Below are 10,000 nucleotides of genomic sequence, written 5' to 3' on the forward strand. Positions count from 1 at the left end.
GTTTTTGAAACTCGGTGAAGGGAGAGTTGCAATTGATGAAGAACAGTTTCTTACACTCAATCCAATATGTAATTCAGCTGATTCTGCCGATGATGTTGCTGAAGTCTTTCTGAATCTTCTTCATAATTACAACAATACATACTAGATCTGTGAGTGAGCTATTCTGGCTCCAAAAAATGTTGCTGTAAATAGAATTAATAATATGCTATTGAATAAACTTCCAGAAGTATTCACATGTAACTCAATTGTCAGTGTTGTTGATGATCAGGATAGTGTTAACTACCCCATCGAATTTTTGAACTCACTAGAGTCACCAGGTCCACCTCTTTGTTTTCAGCTGAAAAAAGGGACTCCTATTATGTTATTGCGTAATTTGTCTCAACCAAAATTACGCAGTGATACAAGACTAATTGTACACTGACTTATGAGGAACTGCATTGAGGCAAATATTCTCACTGGTTGTGATAAATGTGAGACCGTCTTCATTCCTCGTATACCTCGTTATACGATCTAATGTCTCATTCTAATTTAAACGGTTATAGTTTTCTATCCGAGTTTCTTTTGCCATGAGCATTAATATAAGTCAGGGCCAAACACTAAAAGTTGCTGGATTGCAACTTGAAGAACCATGTTTTTCTCATGACTAGCTTTATGTAGAAGCAGCACGTGTGGGAGCAAAAGCAAATCTTTTTGCTTAGGTATCCCAAAATAAAACAAAAAAAACAAACAAACCAAAAACCCCAAAAAATATTCTTTATAAAGAAATATTTACTCTTAATGCAACATGAATACTTCAATAACTTAATTTGCCATTACTATCATTACATTCAAGAATGAGTAAATTACTTATCTAAATGAAGTGTATTATATAATTGCCGTTAGTGAATTGATAAATAAAAAACACATACAACTCACTTATTATTGTCATATAATAAACAAACAGAAGTTCGTGTATGAAACTGATCTTTTTCTACTTCAATTATTACGTTGTTCTCTTATAAAATACACACATACAGGAGGAGTAAATTATACAGTAATCCCTCGATTATCGCAGGTGTTATGTTCCAAAAGCCCGCGCGAAGTAGAAACAGTATTGTACTGTACATTTTTTTATTATTTTTATATTTGTATATATTTATTTTATTATAAATGCAAGACAACACCACAGAGGAATCGTCGTAAACTCAAATAATAAACCGTGATAGGCGAACTGCGATTACTGTATATAATAATACTTTGAATGTGGTTCCCGAGAAAGAGTAAAGGTAATTACCTGATCAACGACGGGTATTATATATATACATATACGTACGTGAAGAAGACTATGATGTCAAATGACTCCTTCACTCGTTTAAGACAGTTAAGTGATGATCCTCAACTATTTTTGATTTCGTCGTGCGGTGGAGATTAAGTTAAAAAAAAAGATCACTTGTTCACTTCGCAAGGAAACTTTCGGGAAATAAATATATAGAAAACAATTTGCTTACCTAGTTATGCTTATGATATTTGAATGATAATAAAATTATAAATAATTTGTTTTTCAAGTCACCTTAATATTATATTTTGAAGAAAACTGGTGTACTGATTGAGGATCAACTGCGATAAGATGTGTTGTACATTTGGTTCTATTACTTACCAGTCAAATGACACTGTACAGCTTCCTTGTTGATTCGCATATTTGTTTCCTCGTTCACTGACTTAGATTAAATTTCCCCAGTCAAAGTACAAGATAGGCTCCCCGATTCTGGTTACTATCATATTTAATTTCATGATCAGTAGATGAAAGTGGGAATAACGCCACTATTGGGAAATGTCCAGCCTCGCCCATCGCTTTTATTTAGCCCAAGGTCATATCTGAATGGTCACACATGTAATCAAATGTGTTCCAATCATGATCATACCATCGTTCCTTCAGACCTTACGCTTACAGGACAACATTATTCAACGTGTCCTTGTTTGTTTTTTAAGATAGTTGGGTATGGTGACATGAGTTTCGTACCTATTTCTAACAAGTTAGGTGACGACACCGAAGTTCCCTTATGTTTTTCTGGGTGTCTGTAAATAAAATATGCACCGGTCATTATTTGTCACTCAAAAGCTACCGATAAAAAATTTTGTCGCTTACAATAAATAGTTTTTGAAAAAAAATTACATAAATAAAAAGTAAAAAACAACAAAAAAACGTTGTGACAGTTAGTCACTATGACGACTTTGACACGATTAAGTAGTTTTACTTCCTGCCATTGAAGTCTAACTTACAAACTAATACCATTCTCAGTTACTCCTCGTCTCTCTCTCTTTCTCTCCCTCCCCCTCTCTCTCTCTTTCTCCCCCTCTCCCCCCCATACACAGTGTGTACGCACATACATGCATGCAGAGGCATGTAAATATAGGCGTGCGTGTGTTTGTATACATACATAAATGTTACGGTGTTATAGCTCAATTGATTAGGAAGAGAATTAAACTAGGCGAGAAACAGTTTATTTTTTGTACAAGGATGAAATACTATTGATGCCATCTTCCTTATGAGACACCAACAGGAAAAATAACCAGCCATAAGTAAATGTCTATCAGTAGACCGCCAGAAAGTCTTTGACAAGGTTTCACATTCTGTAATCTCATAGAGGCATATGAAATAACGCGTTTAAGAGTGACGAGTGAGAATTGCACAACCCCTGTACAGAGGCAGACAGCACAGTTAGAGTTAAAATGTTAATAATGTATATCGATTAATTTAGTGTCAAAGTAACCTCATTTGTCAGTCTCCCTTTGTTCATTATAGTTCCCCAAGCCATAACCAAGGAGTTTAAGACCGCCTGTTTTAGGAAACTCCTATATGCTGATGATTCAATTCTTTTGGTTGAATCTGTGACTATTCTGTCATTTACTGGTATTACTTCGGCCAATGCTTTCTCTGCCAAACCGTTGATTACTAATCCTATCCCTCCTGCTGCAGCACCATTAGTACTTATCCATGCACTTGTTATTATTAGTGTGCAGCCTTCAAGTCGCTCAATGAAAGTAAGATCTTCTTCATGCACTATCTTGTGTTCAACTACTCCAAGGATGCTTAGTTTGCATTTGTCAAAGTTGTTAGCCATCTCCAGACGTTTCTCTCTTTCCTTAAATGTTCTTACATTGAGTGTTCCAATTTGCAGGTACTTTTTACTGTTCATAAGTTTGATTCCTCTGTTCTCGCCATCAGCTACTTCTCTTCCAGTTGGATTTAAAGAAGTACCTTCGTCAGTTTTTATGCGACTTGCTTGAACATCCGGAATGTCTGAGTCAGGGGTTCTAGCCCTGGTGCTGTTAACGCGTGGATTCGTAGGGCTTTCAATTGCGCATACTATAGGAGTCACAGGGTGCTGTTCCATGTGGTCCCGCAGTTTCCATCTAACTAGGAATATTAAGTTCTCATCCATTGTCTTGTATTCAAGATCCTCTGCTTAACATCCTGTTAGTTCAAAGCTACGAATCTGATCTGTTAGGTCCTGCCGATAACCAAATTCACGCCCTGCTGTCGACGCTTCGATTTATTATCATTGAGGTTTACGCCTCTAATGGTTAAGGTTTTGTCTGTCTCCTACACTTCGATCTGTCTGGCCTGATATGATCTGCTTGAAGATTTCTCTTCCTACAGCATAGCTCTCTGGGTCAATGGAGCACACAGGCACTTCACCGCAACAAGGTACTTGTTGAATTGACCGTTGACTACACAGTAGTTCTTCCGCCCTTTGACGGGTCTTATTATTTATCCTGCATATGTCCGACAATTACCTTCCTCTCCAAATAAGCTTGATAGGGTTGTCAGTTTAATCGCCGACGACCCGACCATGTGACAGGTTGTACTGGGTTACATGTTACCAGTAGCGCTAAAGAGCGACATGTCAGTCAAGAGATTCAAGAAGAGGAACTGGATGAAATGATCTCCCAGGTCGAAAAAGCAAACGCAAAGAGTAAACACGGAGAAAGCTGGAGACTGATTAACTCCATCACTGGTCGCAGAGCTGCAAAACAGGGAATCATCAAAGAGAAATCAAAGGATGAGCGAATCAAGAAGTGATACACTCATTTCTAATAAAAAAAAAGTTTTCCAATGTTTTATAAGTACAAGGAATAGTTTTCATCAAAGTATGCACCCAAATTGTCAATACACTTTTGCCGTTTCAGCGGTGGCTTGCCTAGCCCGGAACTGTAAAAACCCGGCAATCTAGATTCAATAAAATCTTGGAAGGCCTGTGTTACAACATCGTTGGAATTAAATTGTTTCCTATCAACAAGTTATCCAAATTCTGGAAGAAGTGGTAGTCAGTGGGGGCAAGATCAGGTGAGTATGATGGATGATGGAGAACTTCCAGCTCCAATTCCTGTAGTTTCACCAATGTCATTTTTGCGATGTGTGGTCTGGTGTTGTCTTACAATAAAATAGGAGTAGATCTGTTGACTAATCTAGGCTGTTTTTGTAAGTTTCTGCATCATTTGGATCAGTTGGCTGCAGTATACTTCGGCCATGATTGATAAGCCAGGTTTAATGAAATCATAATGGATCACACCTGCGCCAGACCACCAAACATACACCATCAGATTCTTTTGATGAATTTTGCTTTTTGGACTGTGTTTTGGTGGCTCTTCTTTATCCAAACGTTGTGCTGAACGTTTACGGTTGTTGTATTGGATTCATTTCTCATCACATGTTACAATTCGATTCAAAAACGATTCATTTTTGTGACGAGAAAGTAGCATAATGCAGGCTTCCAATTGTTGCTGTTTCTGATTTCCATTGAGTTCATGTGGAACCCACTTATCCAACTTTTTCACTTTACCGATTTGAACTAGGTGAGTCAATATTGTTTGCTTGCTAACACCAAACAACAACGATAATTCACGGGCACTTTGAGATGGATTTGACTCGACGGTGGCTTTCAGTTCGTCATTATCCACCTTTGTTTCTGGTCGACCGCGCTGCTCATTTGTGAGGTCAAAGTTACTAGAACGAAATTTTGTAAACTAATTTGATACTGTCTGCTGTGTAAGAACATTAGAATGAAATACTCCATTAATATTCCGAGCTGTCTGTGATGTTGTATTTCCAAGAAAGAACTCATATTTCAAAACTGTACGAATTTCCGACTTATCCATCTCTAAACAAAAACAGCAAAAAAAAAAAAAAGATTTATAAATACTTTATAAAGCGCAAAATGAGTTAGGATAAAAACATAGATGTGTCAGCTTTCTAACAAAAAATAAAGATTGTCAAAATATAATAATGGTGAAAATGATCAGCAGTCAAAGTTTACCATATACCTTACTACAAATTTCATACTTGACGACCTAATACTTTGGAAGGATCCAGAAGTTGACAGTGAAACAGAAAATGAAGAATTAGCAAAGATACTTGACGGTTTGCAAATCGAGGATGGAGACTTCACAAAGCAAGATATAAGTGTGTGTGTGTGTGTGTTTACACACACACATACACACACACTAACATGACTACTATAAAAAGAATAAGGCAAGTAATTACATAGATGTTTACATGTATATAATATGTATATATTCGGCATTACAATACAAAGTTGGTTTCCTGTTGTCGAGAACTGTATACGAAGTATGTTATGCAAAAACATGAAAGAAAGCGAAATAGTTCCGTATAGTGTCTAAGTTAGCTCTACTCAAGGATTCAATACTTCAACTTTTTATAAACCCTAGCAAATCTAGAACCTTCGGATATATAGTTTGGTAGGAATTTACGCAACTTCTTTTAAAGTCTATTACCCTAAATTATTATATATTGGCTGATGCTGATTAGTCAAGAACATTTACATGGGCGTTCATGCATTTCATAGCAATATAATTAGGTTCAAAGGGCTGATCCTGCTTTTTATCGAAATATAATCACGTCGTGGTTCGAAACTGGGAATATGAGCGAGGTGGTTCTAATCTAGCCGGAGCGTCGCTACAGGCTTTTGCATTTGAATACAAAGTAGATTGTATGATGCCTGTATATATTGTAAGGGAATTGTACGTAGGTTTTGAATGGAATGGATTTGCGAACACTGGAAAGAAATGTAGCGAGTATGCTTCCCTGGATAAAAAAAATGTATCAGTATGTACGAACGACAGAGTACAAATGAGCAGAGAGAAAACCTGAGAAAAATCAGATGTAGTGTGCCATAAAGTAGATATGTGATGGATGTAGAAGAGGACAGGTGTATGAATAGAACGGAGTACGACTGTGTAATGGCAGTTATAAAAAGAGGAAACCGAGAAGACTTGGAATATACTCTTTTACTCTTTTACTCTTTTACTTGCTTCAGTCATTTGACTGTGGCCATGCTGGAGCACCGCCTTTAGTCGGGCAAAATCGACCCCAAGACTTATTCTTTGGAAGCCTAGTACTTATTCTATCGGTCTCTTTTGCCGAACCGCTAAGTTACGGGGACGTACACACGCCAGCATCGGTTGTCGAGTGATGTTGGAGGGGGGGGGGGCAGACACAGACACACAAACATACACACACACACACACACACACACACACACACACACACATATATATACATATATACGACGGGCTTCTTTCAGTTTCCGTCTACCAAATCCACTCACAAGGCTTTGGTCGGCCCGAAGCTATAGTAGAAGACACTTGCCCAAGGTGCCACACAGTGGGACTGAACCCAGAACCATGTGGTTGGTAAGCAAGCTACAGACCTTGCCATTATGCCTTGATATTACGCTCTGCCATTGCTTTCTCTTCCATTACCCCTCCGAGCATTGTTTCCTTCTCTCTCCTCTTCCATGTTGTCGCTTTAATCACTTTTATCTAACATTTCATGCTGTTACTTCATTTTTCGCTTTTCACTTATTATCTCTCTTCCTTCTACTCACTCCGTTAATCAAATTGACGGTTGCGAAGGGGGACAACATTGAACAGTCAGGATCCACTTTGTCTAGCAGGGTGGAAAATAACTACAATAGCATTGGTACCATGGAAAAATGCATCTAGTACACTCTGTGAAATAGTTGACGAATCGATAAAGACAATGAAAAGTCGGAAAGATCCATCAGCTTTGTCTTGTTGAGGAGGTGATAACTCCTCTAATGCTGGCTTCACGTTAAGATGCATCTAGTACATACGGAATATCGGTTATTATTAAGAAGGACTTCAAGCTGTAGAAACAAGGCAAAAGTTTGAGTGTACACTCGAGAAGTGGTCTCTTTTCCTTCTAGAAGGACTGTAACTCCAAATAAGAATAACTGTCTATAATAACTAATCAACCCCATACCAGCTTGGTATGATGAGGATGATGTATGTACGAATATATATGTATGTAAGCTTAAATATAATACGTGGATATATAATATTATATATTATACATCCACATACATATTGTGCGTGTCTATATCTATATATATACATACATAAACACACACACACATACATATATATATATATATATATATATATATATATATATATATATATATATATATATATATATATATATATATATATATTTGTATATAGATATGGGTGTATACATATATATAGATATACACACACACACACATATACACACACACACACACACACACACACACACACACACATATATATATATATATATGCGTGCATAAGAGCACTTATTTCAAGCCTTCAAGCCGATTCCCAAACGTCACATTTTTCACAACACTCGAATCATATTTCCGTTAGAAATCTACATTATGCCAATATCATGCGTAATCACCAGAACTATAGCTTCCTCTGTTAATGTTACCAGAACTAAGTACCAAATGCTGCAGAGCAGATGATAAGCCCCTACATAGCTGAGCTGATGACTCATTTTCCATTCCGTGATAGATGATATTTCTCTTCTTTTACAACACTAATAATAAACACCAACCCTAGTCAGAAAATAGAGACAGGCCCAATGATGGGATACAAACCGATCTATCTCTTAGCGAGCGATTATGATACTGTTTCAAGCAGAAGGTTCTCGTATATGGTCCACAGTATTATTTTGAAAGGGTCGCAAAGACATATTCTTTTAGTTTTGAAATATTTGATAAAATCTAAAATACATAGGCACAAGCTTGGCTGTGTGGTTAAGAAGTTCATTTCCCAACCACCTGGTTCCGGGTTCAGCTCCACTGCGTGGAACCTTTGTACGTTGAACAAATGTCTTCTACTATAGCCCCGGTTCGACCAAAGCCTTGTGAGTGGATTTGGCGGAAACTGAAAGAAGCCTGTCACACACACACACACACACACACACACACACACACACACACACACACACACACACACACACACACGAGGGGAGTGTTCATTAAAGATTTTCCCCTGACCAACTTCCGATTATTGCAGGATAAGAAACTTGTAAATGTATAATTATACATGTCTTTACATGTCTCTACATGTCACATTGTTAGTTGCAGCTTTCCACTAATATTCGTTTGTCTTTTACTACTGCTGAAGTGGGCTAAAGTGTTATAATGGAGGAAGTTGAATGCAAATCAACATGAATGCAGTGATCAGGTTCTTAAAAGGTTGTACACCAAAAGATACTTTCGATGAGACGAGAGAAGTTTATGGTGACGATGCACCATCATACGACGGAGTCAAGCACTGGCATCACCAGTTCAAATGTGATCGGATATCGGTAGAAACCGCTTCTATTCCTGGACTACGACATACCGCTATTGATGACGACACCATCCATAAAGTGGAAGCCGCCATAACTATTCGGCAACTATCCCAAGAAGTGAAGATAAGTGTAGGATCAGTAGAAAAAAATCATTGACGACCATTTGCACATGCGGTAATTGTCTGCACGATGGATTCCCCGGATGCTCACACCTTTTCAGAAGCAGGAACGAGTCAATTGCTCCCAGGATCTTTTGGCAATGTGCCAAAAAATCAAGGAGGACTCTTTCGGCGGACTTAGCACACAGTCTAGTCGAAGCAACGGAAGCATGATAACTCACCACCTTCAAATAAGACTCCTGTCCAAACCTCAGCAGGCAAGGTGATGCTCGCAGTCCTTTGGGACCAGCACAGAGTAGTGATGATGGATTTTCTGGCAAAGGGCACCACAATTAACGTAGCATGTTATACTTCTCTACTGCAGAGAGGCGTGGCATGCTGACCAAAGGAGTTTGCTTCCTCCATTCACAATGCGCATGTTGCCCAGATTAAAGCACACTCCTGCGGCTATGAAATCCTTCTTCGCTCCCTTTACTCTCCTGACGTTGCACCATCTGACTTCCACCTCTTTCCCATCATGATGTCTTGTTTGAAAGGGAAGCACTTTTCGGATGATGATGAATTTATTTCCGAGGTAAAGTCTTGACTCCAGACGCAACCTACCGACTTCTACAGAGGAGGTCTTCACAGCTGCATAAAGCGACGGGAGAAGTCTGTCATTATTAGTAGCTATGTAGAGAATGACTAATAATTATGCGAAGTTTTGCTTATCCCAGTCCTTAGGAAGAGGGTCAGGGGAAATCTTTAATGAACACCTCTCATGTGTGTGTGTGTGTGTGTGTGTGTGTGTGTGTGTGTGTGTGTGTGTGTGTGTGTTTGTGTTTGCGCTTGTGTTTGTCCCTGATCACCGCTGGATAACACGCGTTTGTAAGATCATGTCCCTGTAACTTAGCGATTCGGCAAAAGAGAACGATAGAATAAGTACCAGACTTTAAAAAAATATGTACTGGTTTCGATCTGCTCAACTAAACCCTTCAAGGCCGTGTCCCAAGATGGCTGCAGTCCAATGTCTGAAACAAGTAAAAGGTGAAAAAAAGAAGAAACTATCGAATATGAAGTCTGCCCAATCGTGTTATTTATTTAAATATATATATTTTTAAAAGGGTTGCAAAGGATTATTGGATTAAAGGGGGAGATATATAGTTCAATCCCAGTCAGTAGACCTGAGTCTCTCTGTAATATGAAACATCACTTTATGGTGAACATTTTATCGGTTAATTTATTCATGTTACTG

General features: G+C 38.3%; 1 protein-coding gene across 3 annotated transcripts in view; it reads right to left on the reverse strand.

Moving 5' to 3' along the window:
* LOC106881254 (sodium-independent sulfate anion transporter-like) overlaps positions 1–2,077 on the reverse strand; it is a 169,609-nt gene extending 167,532 nt beyond the window's left edge. The window contains exon 1 of one of the 3 annotated variants that reach the window (XM_089359812.1): positions 1,637–2,077. The gene's annotated coding sequence lies outside the window, so the exon portion shown is untranslated. Of the gene's footprint in view, positions 1–1,549 lie in introns of all 3 variants that reach the window. The other 2 variants (XM_089359801.1, XM_089359805.1) reach the window with 2 other exon arrangements.
* Positions 2,078–10,000: the final 7,923 nt, after the last annotated feature.

Source organism: Octopus bimaculoides, chromosome 1 (genome assembly GCF_046866305.1).
Source record: "Octopus bimaculoides isolate indiv1 chromosome 1, ASM4686630v1, whole genome shotgun sequence".
NCBI lineage: Eukaryota > Metazoa > Mollusca > Cephalopoda > Octopoda > Octopodidae > Octopus > Octopus bimaculoides.